The following is a 17,544-nucleotide window of genomic DNA, read 5'->3' as shown; positions in this document are numbered from 1 at the left end:
CTGAACTCGTGGAACTTATACTTTAAGTATAAGAAAGACAAATAGGGGAATTTCCTGGTGGGTCCAGGGATTAGAACTTGGTACTTTCACTGCCGTGGGCCTGGATTCAATCCCTGTTCAGGGGCTTAAGATTTCACAAATGGCACGGTGCAGCCAAAAAAAAAAAAAACCTATGTAAATCTTAAATAATAGAGAGAAAATCTTATATTTTGTAGCATAATATAATATATAATGTGATAAATGATGGAAAGAATGAAATAGGGGTGTGCTATGAAGTGTTGGGAGAGGGGAGAAGATTTATAATTTAAAAAAAAATTTTCCTGGCCATGTCAAGAATTGCTAGTGAAGTGAAAGTGAAGTCGCTCAGTCGTGTCCGACTCTTTGCGACCCCGTGGACTGTAGCCTACCAGGCTCTTCCGTCCATGGGATTCTCCAGACAAGAGTACTGGAGTGGGTTGCCATTTCCTTCTCCAGGGATCTTCCCAACCCAGGGATTGAACCCGGGTCTCCCGCATTGGAGGCAGACGCTTTAACCTCTAAGCCTCCAGAGAATTGCTAAGCTTTTTTCAAATGGTTATATATCTTTTCCTGTTCCTATAATATTTCTCTCTTCTCTTTCATAGATTATTTTAATTTTTTGAGTTCAAGGACTTTATCATTCATTACTATAATGTCAGCTCTGATAGATGAAGCATCTCTTTCTTTCATTAAAAAAAAAAATATATATATATGTATATACTACACAACACGAGGGATCTTTGTTCCCTGACTAGGGATCAAACCTGTGCTGCTTGCATTGGAAGCATGGAGTCTTGACTATTGGACTGCCAGGCAAGTAAGTCCTTTATAATTTTAATCGGATATAAAATCAGAGGCAACTCAGTATTTGCACAGTTGTTCTGGCTAAGTGAGGGTATTTAGGGTCTATCCTAGGTGCAAAGGGAACGACATGAAATTAAGAGATGCTCACTCTTTGGAAGGAAAGTTATGACCAACCTAGATAGCATATTCAAAAGCAGAGATATTATTTTGCCACAAAGGTCCATCTAGTCAAGGCTATGGTTTTTCCCGTGGTCATGTATGGATGTGAGAGTTGGACTGTGAAGAAAGCTGATCGCCGAAGAATTGATGCTTTTGAACTGTGGTGTTGGAGAAGACTCTTGAGAGTCCCTTGGCCTGCAAGGAGATCCAACCAGTCCATCCTAAAGGAGATCAGTCCTGGGTGTTCATTGGAAGGACTGATGCTGAAGCTGAAACTCTAATACTTTGGCCACCTCATGCGAAGAGTTGACTCATTTGAAAAGACCCTGATGCTGGGAGGGATTGGGGGCAGGAGGAGAAGGGGACGACAGAGGATGAGATGGCTGGATGGCATCACCGACTTGATGAACATGAGTTTGGGTGAACTTCGGGAGTTGGTGATGGACAGGGAGGCCTGGCGTGCTGCGATTCATGGGGTCACAAAGAGTCGGACACGACTGAGCGACTGAACTGAACTGAGCTGAAAGGGAACCACTGAGTGTCTGTGCAGGGCAACAATAACATCTGATTTGCTTTGTTAAAGATCACCCTAGCTGCAGGGCAGGGAATGGATTATAGCTGAGAAAGCAGGGAACTAGAGACTATACAAACAGGAGATGCTGGTGAGCAGAGATTGGAAAGAAGGGGCGAGAGATGAGTATGTTTTGAAAATAGAACTGATGGGGTTTTTTTGTAGATTGATTCCTTATCTCTGGAAGATTCCATCAACACTTCTCTGCACTGTATCCAGTTCTTACACACGTGAATGTGCATATTGGTGTGTGTAAATGCAGGAGCCATGCTAAAAATATTTGATAATGTCTTAGACATAAATAGAATGATAATGTGTGCGCTCAGTCTTTCAGTCATGTCCGACTCTTTGTGACCCCATGGACTGTAGCCCGCCAGGCTCCATTGTCCATAGGATTTTTCAGTCAAGAATACTGGAGTGGGCTGCCGTTTCCTTCTCCAGGAGATCTTCCTGATCCAGGGACTGAAACCGTCTCTCCTGCATTAGCAGGTGGATTCTTTACCACTGCACCAACTTAAACGTGACATTTTATAAAATATGTAAATAGTTTAAATACTATATGATAATTTAAAATATGCATCTTAAATTTCTAAATAAATGGAATTATAATTTTAATAAAATTTATTATAAAGTGATACACTGTAGCATAAACAATTAATCAAGTAGATCTAGTTATATCTAAATTATTTGTTGATTTTTACACATTGTGGGTATAATTTTGGTTGTTTTTTGGGCATGGGTATCACTAGCTGTATAATACCACTAGCAGCTCTGAGCTATGATTTAATACTGGGAATAACACTGCTGAGAAAAATTGTGAGAAACTTCAAAATGTGCAAAAAAATAGTGGTGGATGTCTTCACTCCTGGCTTAGATGCACCTTTGTTTCTGAGTTAGCTCATAGCTCTGTAAGTTATAGAGACCAATAGAAATACAACTGCTTTTTGTCGATAGAAATGCGAACAAAGATTGCCCAATGGAGCTACAATAAACTATTTCCCTGGGGATATTGACCTGCTTTGCCTCAAACTGCACATCTATTTGTTTCAGCATTCCTGATTTTTTATACAGAGCGTGTTCTCTGAATTTTCCTCTGAGCTGATTGTAATGTCCTTCTGCTCCCTTCCTCAATTAATGAGTTAAGTAAAATCTTTGATGGGCTTCCCTGGTGGCTCAGATGGCAAAGAATCCGTCTGCAATGCAGGACGCCCTGTTCGATCCCTGGGTTGGGAAGATCCCCTGGAGGAGGGCATGGCAACCCACTCCAGTATTCTTGCCTAGAGAATCCCCATGGACAGAGGAGCCTGGTGGGCTACAGTCCATGGGGTTGCAGAGAGTTGGCCGTGACTGAGTGACTAAGTACAGCAAAATCTTTGACATGAACTTGGGCAAATTCTGGGAGATGGTGAGGGACAGGGAGGCCTAGTGTGCTGCAGCCAATGGGGTCGCAAAGAGTTGCACACGACTGGGAGACTGAACAATGACAACGGAATCTTTGACACTTTCCCTGGTGGCTCAGTAGTAAAGAATCTGCCCTACAATGCAGGAGATGTGGGTTCAGTCCCTGGGTTGGGAAGATCCTCTGGAGAAGGAAATGGCAACCTACTTCAGTATCCCAGGGACTGAGGAGCCTGGTGGGCTACAGTCCATGGAGTCACAAGAGCTGGACACGACTTAGAGACTAAACCACCCCACCACCAAAATCTTTGACATGTGATAATCTAATATCTGTATGAATTAAGATGATTTTTGATATTTTTAAATGACATCAAATTCTTCCAAGGCCCTCTCCATTAAATAGATAGCTGTTGAGTTATCTATCATTTCCACAACTGGGGATTTTTTTCTTAACGTTGGTGATATTGGTCAAAATGCTGAAAGTGAAAAGTGTCCGACTCTTTGTGACACCAGGCTCCTCTGTCCATGGAATTCTCCAAGCAAGAATACTGGAGTAGGTTGCCATTTCCTTCTTCAGGAGATCTTCACAACCCAGAGATCAAACCTGGGTCTCCTGCTTTGCAGGCAGGTTATTTACCATTTGAGTTACTGCTTAATCCTCTCTCAATTTCTACTGAACAAATAGCAATAACATTATTTTTTTCTAGTTGTCTTTATTCTGCTCAAGATTTTTAAAGAATTCAATATCTTTATTATCAATAAGTCATAAAAAGGGCTTCCCTGGTGGCTCAGTGGTAAAGAATCCTCCTACTAACACAGGAGCCATGGATTTGACACCTAGGTCTGGAAGATCCCCTACAGAAGGAACATCCTAGAATGCAAAGTCAAGTGGGCCTTAGGAAGCATCACTACAAACAAAGCTATTGGAGTTGATGGAATTCCAATTGAGCTATTTCAAATCCTAAATGATGATGCTGTGAAAGTGCTGCATTCAATATGCCAGCTAATTTGGAAAACTCAGCAGTGGCCACAAGACTCGAAAAGTCAGTTTTCATTTCAACCCCAAAGAAGGGCAATGCCAAAGAATGTTCAAACTACTGCACAATTCCACTCCAGCACTCTTGCCTAGAAAATCCCATGGATGGAGGAGCCTGGCGTCCATGGGATCGCAAAGAGTTGGGCACGACTGAGCGACTTTCACTTTCACATGCTAGCAAAGTAATGCTCAAGATTCTCCAGGCCAGGCTTCAACAGTACATGAATCATGAACCTCTAGATGTTCAAGCTGGATTTAGAAAAGACAGAGGAACCAGAGATCAAATCGCCAACATCCATTGGATCATAGAAAAAGCAAGAGAATTCCAGAAAAACATTTACTTCAGATTTATTGATTACGCCAAAGCCTTTGTCTGTGTTCAGTTCAGTTCAGTTCAGTCGCTCAGTCGTGTCCGACTCTCCGCGACCCCATGAATCACAGCACGCCAGGCCTCCCTGTCCATCACCAACTCCCGGAGTACACTCAAACCCATGTCCACAGAGTCGGTGATGCCATCCAGCCATCTCATTCTCGGTCGTCCCCTTCTCCTCCCGCCCCCAACCCTTCCCAGCATCAGAGTCTTTTCCAGTGAGTCAACCTGTCGCAGTGTGATCTACCCGTTGTTGTAGATCACAACAAACTGTGGAAAATTATTCAAGGGATGTGAATACCAGACCACATTTCCTTCCTCCTGAGAAATCTGTGTGCAGGTCAAGAAGCAACAGTTAGAATCGGACATGGAACAACAGGCTGGTTCCAAATAGGGAAAGGAGTACGTTAAGACTGTATATTGTCACTCTGCTTATTTAACTTATATGCAGAGTACATCATTTGAAATGCAGTGCTGGAGGAAGCACAAGCTGGAATCAAGACTGCTGGGAGAAATATCAATAACCTCAGATACGCAGATGACACCACTACTATGGCAAAAAGTGAAGAGGAACTAAAGAGCCTCTTTTTAAAAAAAATTAATTTATTTATTTTAATTGGAGGCTAATTACTTTACAATATTGTAGTGGTTTTTGCCATACACTGACATGAATCAGTCATGGTTATGTGTCCCCCATCCTGAAACCCCCTCCCATCTCCCTCCCCATCCTATCCTTCAGGGTTGTCCCAGTGCACTGGCTTTGAGTGCCCTGTTTCATGCATCAAACTTGGACTGGTGATCTAGTTCACATATGGTAATATACATGTTTCAATGCTATTCTCTCCTCTTGATGGAAGTGAAAGAGGAGAGTGAAAAAGCTGGCTTAAAACTGAACATTCAAAAAATGAAGACTATGGCATTCAGTCCCATCACTCCATGGCAAATAGATGAGAAACAATGGAAACAGTGACAGACTTTATTTTGGGGGGGCTCCAAAATCACTGCAGATGGTGACTGCAGCCATGAAATTAAAAGATGCTTGCTCCTTTGAAGTAAAGCTATAACCAACCAGCCTAGATAGCATATTAAAAAGCAGAGACGCTACTTTGCTGACAAAGATCTGTCAGCTATGGTTTTTCCATTGGTTAGGTATGGATGTGAGAGTTGGATCATAACGCAGGCTGAGCACTGAAGAATTGATGCTTTTGAACTGTGGTGTTGGATAAGACTCTTGAGAGTCCCTTGGACTGCAAGGAGATCAAACCAGTCAATCCTAAAGGAAATCAATCCTGAATATTCATTGGAAGGAAGGACTGATGCTGAAGCTGAAACTCCAATACTTTGGCCACCTGATGCAAAGAACTGACTCATTGGAAAAGACCTTGATGCTGGGAAAGACTGAAGGCAGGAGGAGCAGAGGACTACAGAGGATGAGGTGGTTGGATGGCATCACTGACTTGATGGACATGAGTTTGAGCAAGCTCTGGGAGTTGGTGATGGACAGGGAAGCCTGATGTGCTGCAGTCCATGGGTCGTAAAGAGTTGGACATGACTGAGCAACTGAACTGAACCGAAGGGAATGTAGTTTCACAAAATCCCATTAAGGATTATATGAGCAAACATGAAAGACTACAGCTGTATGCTATTTTACATAAGGATATTTTATGATTTATCTTTTTACCTGTTGAAGGATGTTCAGATTCTTTTCGGCTTTTCACTCTCAGGAACTATGCTACCAGGAATGTCCATAGTGTGTTCACGTCTCAGGAGTCAGGAATTTCTCTAGGTTTCACTGTAGACATGTGCAACTGACTGGTGAATAAACAGATGCTTTGGGTTTTTGTTTTAAAATTTTTTGAAGTATGATTGATTTACAATGTTGTGTTAGTTTCAGATGGACAGCAAAGTGGAAAAGAATATATGTCCTTAGGTTATTACAAGATATCAAGTTATAGTTCCCTGTGCTAAACTGTAGGTCCTTTTTGTTTATTTTATATATAGTAGTTTGTATCTGCTAATCCCAATTTCCCCAACTATTTCCTTTGGTAACCAAAATTTGTTTTCTATGTCTGTGAGTCTACTTCTGTTTTGCATATAAGTTCTTTTGTATAATTTTTAAAAATTCTACGTATGACTGATACACGATATTTGTCTTTGTCTGACTTAACTTCATAGTGTGATAATCTCTAGGTCCATCTGTGTTCCTGCAAATGGCATTCTTTTTTATGGCCAAGTATTATTCCATTGTGTTGTTGTTGTTTAGTCATTCCGTTCAGTTCAGTCGCTCAGTCGTGTCCGACTCTCCGCGACCCCATGATTCACAGCACGCCAGGCCTCCCTGTCCATCACCAACTTCCGGAGCTCACTCAAACTCATGTCCACAGAGAGAGTCGGTGATGCCATCCAGCCATCTCATTCTCGGTCGTCCCCTTCTCCTCCCGCCCCCAACCTTTCCCAGCATCAGACTCTTTTCCAGTGAGTCAACTCGTCACATGAGGTGGCCAAAGTATTGCAGTTTCAGCTTCAGCATCAGTCCCTTCAATGAACACCCAGGATCGATCTCCCTTAGACTGGACTGGTTGGATCTCCTTGCAGTACAAGGGACTCTCAAGAGTCTTCTCCAACACCACAGTTCAAAAGCATCAATTCTTCGGCGATCAGCTTTCTTCACAGTCCAACTCTCACATCCATACATGACCACTGGAAAAACCACAGCCTTGACTAGACAGACCTTTGTTGGCAAAGTAATGTCTCTGCTTTTTAATATATTATCAAGGTTGGTCTTAACTTTCCTTCCAAGGAGTAAGCGTCTTTTAATTTCATGGCAGCAATCAGCATCTGCAGTGATTTTGGGGCCCCAAAAAATAAAGTCTGACACTGTTTCCACTGTTTTTCCATCTATTTCCCATGAAGTGATGGGACCAGATGCCATGATCTTTGTTTTCTGAATGTTGAGCTTCAAGCCAACCTTTTCACTCTCCTCTTTCACTTTCATCAAGTCTTGTCTAACTCTTCTGTGACTGTAGCCCGCCAGGCTCCTCTGTCCATGGGATTTTCCAGGCAAGAATACTGGAGTGGGTTGCCATTTCCTTTTCCAGGGGATCTTCCCAACCCAGGGATTGAATCCACGTCTCCTGCACTGCAGGTGAATTTGTTCCCAGTGAGCCACCAGGGAAGCCCTTTCCATTGTATATGTAGTGTACATTGTATATGTATATTGTACATACATATATTATATGCGTGCATGTGTGTGTGCTAAGTTGCTTCAGTTGTGTCTGATTCTTTACAGCCTTATGGACTGTAGCTCGCCAGGCTTCTCTGTCCGTAGGATTCTCCAGGCAAGAATATTGGGGTGGGTTGGCATGTCCTCCTCCAGGGAATCTTCCCAACCCAGGGATTGAAGCCAAGTCTCTTACGTCTCCTACATTGGCAGACAGGTTCTTTACCACTAGTGCCACCTGGGAAACCCGTATATTGTTATGTTTATATGTATATGTATATTGTATAACTTCTTTATTCACTCATCTGTCCATGAACACTTAGATTGCTTTCATGTCTTGGTTATTGTCTTGGGAAATAGTGCTGCTATGAACACTGGGGTGCTTGCATCTTTTCAAATTACACTTTTCTCCAGATATGTGCCCAGGAGTAGGCTTGCAAGATCATATGTCAGCTCTATTTTTAGTTTTTTGAGGAACTCCCATACTGCTGTCCATAATAGCTGCATCAATGTACATTCCTGCCAACAGTTCCTCTTTCTCCACACCCTCTCCAGCATTTATTATTTGTAGACTTTTAAATGATGGCTGGAATGACATTTTAACTTTACTAGATGTTTTTGACTTGGTCCCCGAAGTGGTTGCCCCATTTACAAACCCACTGTAGTGTCTCCGGATTCCCCACGCCTTCCTCTGGTCTTCCCCTGATAACCAGCCACTGGGTGGGGCAACTCCATGAGAGGGACATGGCAGTCTTAGAGCCACTGCTGAGCGAAGGGATGCAATCCAGGATGATCCATGGGTACCAATTTGTGGTGAGTTCACTCTATTCTCCCCTCTCCCTTCCCGAGAGTCCCCCTGGGGTTGGGGGTAGGGCAGATCAACACAAGTTATTTGGAAGCCACCTCTTCCTTGTGTTCTGGAAAAACCTGAATTCCTTGGGGAGAGAGAGTTGGCTGCCCCTGTTTGGAAGGAGTCCCTGAGACTGGTAAGTGGATGGAGAACAACTCCATGAAGAGAGTGGCCCTGTGCCTACTCCTGGGGGCAGCTTGGGCACCAGGACACCTGTCTGGGCCACGACACTCATGTCCAGGAATGACAGTGGGCTAGATGAGGGTGTCCTGAGATACCAGGTGTGGCCCTTGGATGGGAGGGACTGCTGCTGACGTTTCATCTGGCTAGGGCACTGGGCTGGGATGGGGAGAGGTGCAGGAGCTCCAGGAATGAACCACACTGACCTTCCCACTTGCTGACAGGACAGAGGCTCACAGGTGATCTTAACTGATAAGGACTAGGGAAATAGACATTTCCGTGCATCTGAATGCATGGGTAAATGTCACATCTAAACGAGCCATCTCGGTGCATTGTAAAATGTGTGCCCTAAAGAGGAGTGACCTGGCACCATATCCACTCAGCCAGGTCAGGGAGGACTGAAAGAGGAAGTATTAGAAGTATTCCCGGAAGGAAGGACTGCAGGAGGAAGTGCTCCCAGAAGGATGAAGAGGACCCTTTACTTAGAACAGGATGTCAAGGGCTTCACCTTTGTAGTAATAAATGGGGAGACATCAAAGGACTGTTTTCCTTCTCTGAAGGGATGTGACCTGAATAAATAGACTTGCGTTCTTGAAAGATGATCCTGGCTGTGGTGTGGACAACATATCAGGAGGCAGGCGGCTTGGCAACAAGGCAGGTGACTGATGAAGGTAGCCTGGGCCAGGGTGATGGGCATGGAACAGGTGTGGGGAGACCAGGATCAAAACACCTGCAGTCTGATGCTGCCCCAGTGGGGAGGCGGTGTCAGCTTTTCTCAGGAAGAAATCAGGAGGAGCAGGTGTGTGTGGGAAGCTGAGAGGTCTGTTGGGGCATGTCTGATTCCAGAGCCTTTGACTGTGGGGACCTAGCAGGAGGTGGGGGGACCCAGACTGAAGCTCTTGAGTAGGACCAGGCTCTGACTACACAATTGAGGGGTCATGAGGCTATGTGGATAATAAATAAAGCTCCTGGGCTGATGACATCACCCAGGGAAAGCCAGGAGAAAAGGGGACCTTGGACCAGACATGATTGTTCATGTGGTTTTAGACTATATCAGGAGTTTCCTGGTGGCCTAGTGGTTAGGATCCCAAGCTTTCACTGCTGTGGCCTGGGTTCAGTCTCTGGTAGGGGAGCTGAGATTCCACAAGTCATGAGGTGTGACTACATAATAACAACAACAGTAATAATAAAGTTCTATGTTTGAACTGGCTGCTTCTACCTTTCAGTTCAGTTCAGTTCAGTCGCTCAGTCGTGTCCAACTCTTTGCAAACCCATGGACTGCAGCACGCCAGGCCTCCCTGTCCATCACCAACTCCCAGAGTTTACCCAAACTCGTGTCCATTGAGTCGGTGATGCCACCTAACCATCTCATCCTCTGTCGTCCCCTTCTCCTCCTGCCTTCAATCTTTCCCAACATCAGGGTCTTTTCAAATGAGTCAGCTCTTCGCATCAGGTGGCCAAAATACTGGAGTTTTGGCTTTAACATCAGCCCTTTCAGTGAACACCCAGGACTGATTTCCCTTAGGATGGACTTGTTGGATCTCCTTGCAGTCCTAGGGACTCTCAAGAGTCTTCTCCAACACCACAGCTCAAAAGCATCAATTCTTTTGCGCTCAGCCCTCTTAAGCTTCTACCTTTTAAAAATTGTTTTTATGAAAGTCTAGTCGACTTACAGTGTTGTGCTAGTTTCAGGTGTACAGCAAAGTGACTCAGTTTTATGTATATGGGTTTCCCTTGTGGCTCAGCTGGTAAAGAATCTGCCTGCAATGAGGGAGACCTGGGTTCAATCCCTGGGTTGGGAAGATCCCCTGGAGAAGAGAAAGGCTTTTTCTTTCTAGAATACTCCAGTATTCTGGGGGTCTCAAAGAGTTGGACAAAACTGAGTGACTTTCATACATATATATATATGTATATATATATATATTCTTTTTGAGATTCTCTTCCTTTAGAGATTACTACAAAGTATTGAACATAATTATCTGTACTATATAGTAGGTCCTTGTTGATTATTTATTTTTAATTGAAATATAGTTGATTTATAATGTTGTGTTAGTTTCAGGTAAGGAGATCCAACCAGTCCATTCTAAAGGAGATCAATCCTGGGTGTTCATTGGAAGGACTGATGCTAAAGCTGAAACTCTAATACTTTGGCCACCTCATGTGACGAGTTGACTCACTGGAAAAGACTCTGATGCTGAGAGTGATTGGGGGCGGGAGGAGACGGGGACGACAGAGAATGAGATGGCTGGATGGCATCACCGACTCGATGGACATGAGTTTGGGTGAACTCTGGGAATTGGTGATGGACAGGGAGGCCTGGCGTGCTGTGATTCATGGGGTAGCAAAGAATCGGACACGACTGAGCGACTGAACAGAACAGAACAGATACAGCAAAGTGATTCAGTTTTTTATATATTTATTATATATACATATTTTCAGGTTCTTTTTCCTTATAGATTATTACAAAATATTATATAGTTCTATGTACTGTACAGTACATCTTTAACGGTTATTTAATTTTAATTTTTTATTGACATATAGGTAATTTACAATGTTGTGTTACCTCTGCCTTTTGATTGCCATCTCAAACACTGTATTTATAGTCATTTTCCCCAGCCTTATATTACAGAGCATTTCATATAAAAATAACCACCACAAAAGCTAGTCCATTTTTCTATGATCATGAACATTATCCAAAGTCCGAGAAAAACCAAGTCACAAGCTGAAACTGCCATTGGCACGATGGTTACGAATTTCTAGTTATACGTTGCTTCAATCATGGGACTCTTAGCTCATGTTTAACTTAAAAAGGTCCTCATTAAATGGGAATGGGAAAATACATTTATTATTTATTTCTAAGAAAACAGTCTTTGATAATGTAGTGAGGCATCTTTACGACGTGCTCTGACATGATCTTTCTAAATCTGAACTCATGAGGTCTGGCTCCGAAGAAATGAGATCTACTGTTTTAACAAACACACCATAACTTACATATTCCTTTGAAGAGTGTGTTTCCTCTTCAAAGCGCGAGGATTAGTCAGATGATCACGCCCTTTGGAACGACGTCACTGAAATTCCTTTTGGAGGCAAGAGGCTCTCCTGATATCTGCTACAGGGGTTCCTGCAACCCTTTTGAGGAGGACAAGGGGACTTGAATTTTGGAATCGGCCAAGTCACCTGACGCCAAGTTTGATGAGTAAGAGCAAAGACTGAGCCAAGTCACATCAGCTCAGGAAACCCATGGTGTTCACTCCCCACCTGAACCTTTTCCTCCCCAGTTTTCACCTTCTCATGAAGAGCATCACCACCTACCATCCTGAAAACTAATTTCACTAAAGCATTTATCTAAAATTTAGGCATACTTATGTTTTCTCTTCTTTCTGCATGCCCAAACCTGATCCACTGCTGGTCTACTTAGCTTTTTCTCTAACATTTACTCCAGAACCCAGCACCACCATCCTCTCACTGCCCCATGCCAAGCCAGGGGTCACCAACCTCCTGATGAGGTTGTGGGCTCCAGCTCCCTCCATCCCTTCTCACTAGGCACGTTCTGCTGTTCTCCTGCTGACCACCCTTCACAAGTCCCAGCACCATCACAAGCATCCAGACAAATTCCCCGGTAGAATTTGTTCCTGGCAGAGCTGCACCTTCTAAGCTGTTTCTTGGTTCCTTGCATTCGCTGAGGTTTCTGCCTCCTTAGAGACATTGCAAATGCTGTTTCTGCAGACCTGGGTCCCTCTGCCTTCATCCTCTGTGTGCCTAGCTCCTTTGCACTGGTATTGGTTTCTTAGGGCTGCTGAAACAAATGACTGAAAATTGAGTGACTTAAAACAACAATTTTGTCTCTCAGAGTTCTGGAAGTAAGAAGTCCAAAATCAGGATGTTGGCAGAGTTACAGTCCTTTAGAAACCTAAAGAGGAGCTTCCTTCCTTGCCGGGTGCAACTTCTCGTGTCACCTGCAGTCCTCAGCTTATAGCTGCATTGGTCCGGCCTCTGCTTCCATTTTCATTTTTTAAAAATTTTATTTACTTATTTATTTTTGGCTGTGCTGGGTCTTTGTGGCTGTACATGTGCTTTCTCTAGTGCATGGGCTTCTCATGTTGCAGAGCACTGGCCCTAGAGTGCACAGGCTTGATAGTTGTGGCATGCAGGCTTAGTTGCCCTGTAGCATGTGGAATCTTCTTCGACAAGGGGTGAAAGCAGTGTTCCCTGCATTGGCAGCAGGGTTCTTAAGCACTGGACCATCAAGGAAGTCCTCTGCCTCCATCTTCTCATGGCATTTTCCTTTGCGTTTGTCTCTTTTTCTAAGGATACCAGTCATATTGACTGAGGGCCCATCCTACTCCAGCTTATGTGCTCAGTTGCATTTGACTCTTTGCAACCCCATAGACTGTAGCCTCTGTCCATGGGGATTCTCTCGGCAAGAATACTGGAGTGGGTTGCCATTTCCTCCTCCAGGGGATCTTCCTAACCCAGGGATCGAAGCGGCATCTCTTGTGTCTCCTGCACTGGCAGGTGGATTCTTTACTGCTGCACCACCTGGGGAACCCAAGCAGTCACTGGACCACCAGTGAAGTCCCACTCCAGTATGACCTCATTTTAACTGTTTCTATCACAACCCTATTTCCAAATAAGGTGACTTTCACAGGTACTAGGTGTTGGACCTTTGACAGATCTTGAGGGGTAGGCAGGTACAATTCAACCTCTAGTGGCAGCTTTCAGATCTCAGACTAGACCTCTTTCCTCCAAGAGACTGAGCTCTGCAGGGTGAGCTGTGCGTCTTCGGCTCAGCCTTAGCCAGCTTCCTTGGCAGTCTTCTCAACTTAGACGGCCATATGTGTTCAGTTGTCTTATCTTTGTGTCCACCTTTCACTTGAATGTAAGTTAAGCTCCTTGAGCACTGGGTCCATATGGTTGTTCATTCCCCAGAGCCTGGAAAGGTATAGGCACAACATTGATGCACCATGCATTTTTATTCGTGAATTTCAAAATATATACACTATTGATATTATGTATAAAATAGATACTTGGGCTTTCCCAGTGACTCAGGAGTAAAGAATCTGCCTGCAATTCAAGAGCTGCAGGAGACTCGGGTTCAGTCCCTTGGTTGGGAAGATCCCCTAGAGGAAGACATAGCAACCCACTCCAGTATTCTTGCCGGAAGAATCCCATGAACAGAAAAGGCTGACAGGCCATAGCCCATAGGGTTGCAAAGAGTCAGACATGGCTAATGAGAACCTACTGTATAGCTCAGTGCTTCTGTGGTGGCCTGAATGAGAAGGAAATCCAAAAAAGAGTTGATATACATATAGTTGATTCACTTTGCTCTACAGTAGAAACTAACACAACACTGTAAAGCAATTATATTTCAATAAAAATTAATTTTAAAAAATGAGTTGCAGGCTAGAGAAAGTAGCAGTGGCCTGAAGATTGGAGAACATATCATCACAAGACCGTAACTTACATCCAGCTCACGCTTCATCATTCTGTCTTCGCAGCCTTTATCTCACATCATCTGCCAACAACTCAGCACAATAAGCCAAGCAAGTCTATATATCTCCCCATTTTATATAGAAGTCAAGCTCATAACAAAAGGAGATGCTGTTGTTGAGACAGGACCACAGATTTGTTGAGCTGAAAGGAATCTCATAAGATGGGTCTGATCTCCTTGTTTTACAAAGGAGAAAACAGGAGCTGGAGAACTGAAGCCATTCACTTATAATATCTTATCTGCTTGCTAGTAGAGCTGTAATTAGATTATTTCCATTTCTCTCTCTCTCTCTTTTTTTTTTTTTTTTGGCTGTGCTGCTTGGCATTCGGGATCTTAGTTGTCCAATCAGGAATGGAACCCACGTCCCCTGCACTGGAAGTGCAGAGTATTAACCACTAGACCACCAGGGAAGTCCCTCTGAGCTCTTCAACTTCTCATCAGATTCCAAGAGAGTAATTCCAAACATGTTTGGGGAATGGCAGACCCATCCCAGTAAATGTGTATCCTCCCCAAATTATGACGTGGTTGGATGACACTTTTGGAATAAATGAAGCCAGACTGCCTGGGTGGGAAGCTCGACTCCACCCCTTCCGGGTTTGGTGAACTTGAGGGACCTCATAAATCAATTCACACCAAGACATCTGTGATTCATGTGATATCTACCCAGGTTGAACCTACTTTTGAAAAGAAATCGTTAGCCCCAGGCAAAAATCTCTGCTGCTGGTGCCTCATGTAATATCTGACACAGAGTCAGTGCCCAATAAACAGGGAATGGATGAACAGGGCCGGAACTCAGGCGCAATTGAACTTGGACGTGGGGGAGGTTCTGGAGCAAGAGGGAGCCGCCCAGAATTCCTCAGTTCATTCACAGCTGTGATGCATCACCTATGCCACACGTGCGTAGGATTGTATAGTCCTGAAAACTCGTTTCAGGAAGGAGAAGCACAAGCTAATGAATCAGTGAAACTTGGCATCATAACACAAGTGATAATTACAGGATAATAAGCTCCATTATATCAGTTTTCAGGGAGTTACAATAGACTGTTCCATTGAACACATTGGCTAATAGATCCCTGTGACCAAAAACCCGTAAAACACATCAGGCAGGATTTTATGAAAATATGTCCATATTTTTGTGTACAACCTGGGGCACCATATACACTTTTAACTATTTTTGTAAAAATTTTTATTTATTTGCTGTGCCAGGTCTTAGTCGCAGCACACAATAATGTTTTTTTTTTTTTTTTTTTTAGTTGTGGCATGTTAATTCTTAGTGTTGGCATATGGGATTTAGTTCCCCAACCAAGGATAGAACCCAGGCCCCCTGCATGGGAGCATGGAGTCTTAGCCACTGGACCACCAGGGAAGTCCACAATTTTAATTATTGTGTGTCAAGAAAATAGCTTGAAGGAGAACCATTAAAATAATCACAAGGAGGGGAGATTGTTGTTGGGGTTAGAATAAAAATGTTAGCTGTTCTTTTTTTTTTTTTCACCTTTTAAGAGGATGGATCAAGGGAAACTAGAAGATAATTTCTGAAGGATTTTCTGTCCATTAGACAAACATTTATCAAATGCCTAGTTGGTCTGGGCACATATAGGATTCAAAATGCACAAGACAGACCAAGCCCTGTCCTCAGGAAGTCATTAAATAATAACATGAGCTTGTTTACCAAATTTGGGGAAATTAATTGGAAGGATTATCTCATGAAGCTTGGCAGGGGTACATTCAGAACAAACAGAAGAATCTGCCCACAGTGCCCAAGACCAGAGAGATGCCCAAATGATAGTAATTTTATGTAACAAAGAAATGTTGATACGCTTGATACCCTTTACATTTTGTTGTTGTTCAGTCTCTAAGCCATATCTGACTCCTTGCGACCCCATGGACCACAGCATGCCAGACTTCCGTCCTTCATTATTTTCCAGAGTTTGCTTAAATTTATGTCCATCCATTGTGTTGGTGATGTCATCCAACCATCTGATTCTCTGTCACCCCCTTCTCCTCCTGCCCTCAATCTTTCCCAGCACCAGGGTTTTTTCCAATAAGATGGCTCTTTGCATCAGGTGGTCAAAGCACTGGAGCTTTAGCTTCAGCATCAGTCCTTCCAGTGAATATTCAGGGTTGATTTCCTTAAGGATTGATTGATTTGAGCTCCTTGCTGTCCAAGGGACTCATAAGAGTCTTGAAAGCATAAATTCTTCTGCCCTCAAGCTTCTTTATGGTCCAACTTTCACATTCGTACATGACTACTAGATAAACCGTATCTCTGATTACATGGACCTTTGTCAACTAAGTGATGTCTCTGCTTTTTATTTTGTTTTCTAGGTTTGTTATAGCTTTTCTTCCAAAATATCCTTTATAGGTGTGTGTTAGTTGCTCAGCCATGTTCGACTCTTTGCAGGGACTGTAGCCTGCCAGGCTTCTCTGTCCATGGAATTCTCCAGGTGAAAATACTGGCATGGGTAGCCATTCCGTTCTCCAGGGGATCTTCCTGACCCAGGTCTCCTGCATTGCTGGCAGATTCTCTACAGTCTGAGATACAAGGGAAGCCCTATCCTTTACATCCGTTCCGTCCGTCCGTTCCGTCGCTCAGTCGTGTCCGACTCTATGCGACCCCGTGGACTGTAGCCTACCAGGCATCTCCGTCCATGGGATTCTCCAGGCAAGAATACTGGAGTGGGTTACCGTTTCCTTCTCCAGGGGATCTTCCACAGGCAATTCAGAAAGAGATATAAAGGGCCTGTTGAATTTAATGCAAATTAAAATATGTGCAAAATTAAATGCAAATTAAAATATAACAATCTGGAGTTGCTAGTAAACCTTCAGAGTTAGAAGGTCAGCAGGTGGAAGAGACTAATAGACTTGAAATTGATTCTGATAAATCTACACTGGGTATCTACTGATCCATTAGTGAGAATCAGAATCTTGGAGGCTATGGAAACACTTGAAAAATAACTTGTTGTCAGAGTTTCCCTGCATGAGTTTATTTAGTCTAAGTTGGAAGGTTCACGAAGCCATTCCTTGAGACCACTGTGGGGAGACAGAGAAATGCTGAGTTGACTTGCTGGCACCCAGTCCAGCTGAACTTTCTTATGTAACAATGGCCTCGGCTGGTTCGTATGAGAACTTGTGAAATGAAAGCTCAGAGTGGCCAAAACAAATATGTAGCCAGATTCAAGCTGACTTGGCCAATGTTTCTTTAACATTCTCATCTTATGAACATAGAAAACTAATAAAATACAAGGCTGTGCATTTACCACAAAATCATGATCGGGAACTGTTATTTGCCTGTATCTCTGTTACATCATCTTCACTATCAAAAGCTTGAACATTCCATGGAAAGCATTCAAAACCGTAATGAAAACAAGCAAGTCAGGAATGGGGAAATGCATGCTTTCTGTTCTCTGCTGGGTGTAGCCAACAGTTTTCTCTTTCATAAATGTT

Source organism: Moschus berezovskii, chromosome 17 (genome assembly GCF_049115385.1).
Source record: "Moschus berezovskii isolate FMDL1 chromosome 17, NW_MosBer_1.0, whole genome shotgun sequence".
NCBI lineage: Eukaryota > Metazoa > Chordata > Mammalia > Artiodactyla > Moschidae > Moschus > Moschus berezovskii.
Note: the sequence above shows the minus strand (reverse complement) of the source record.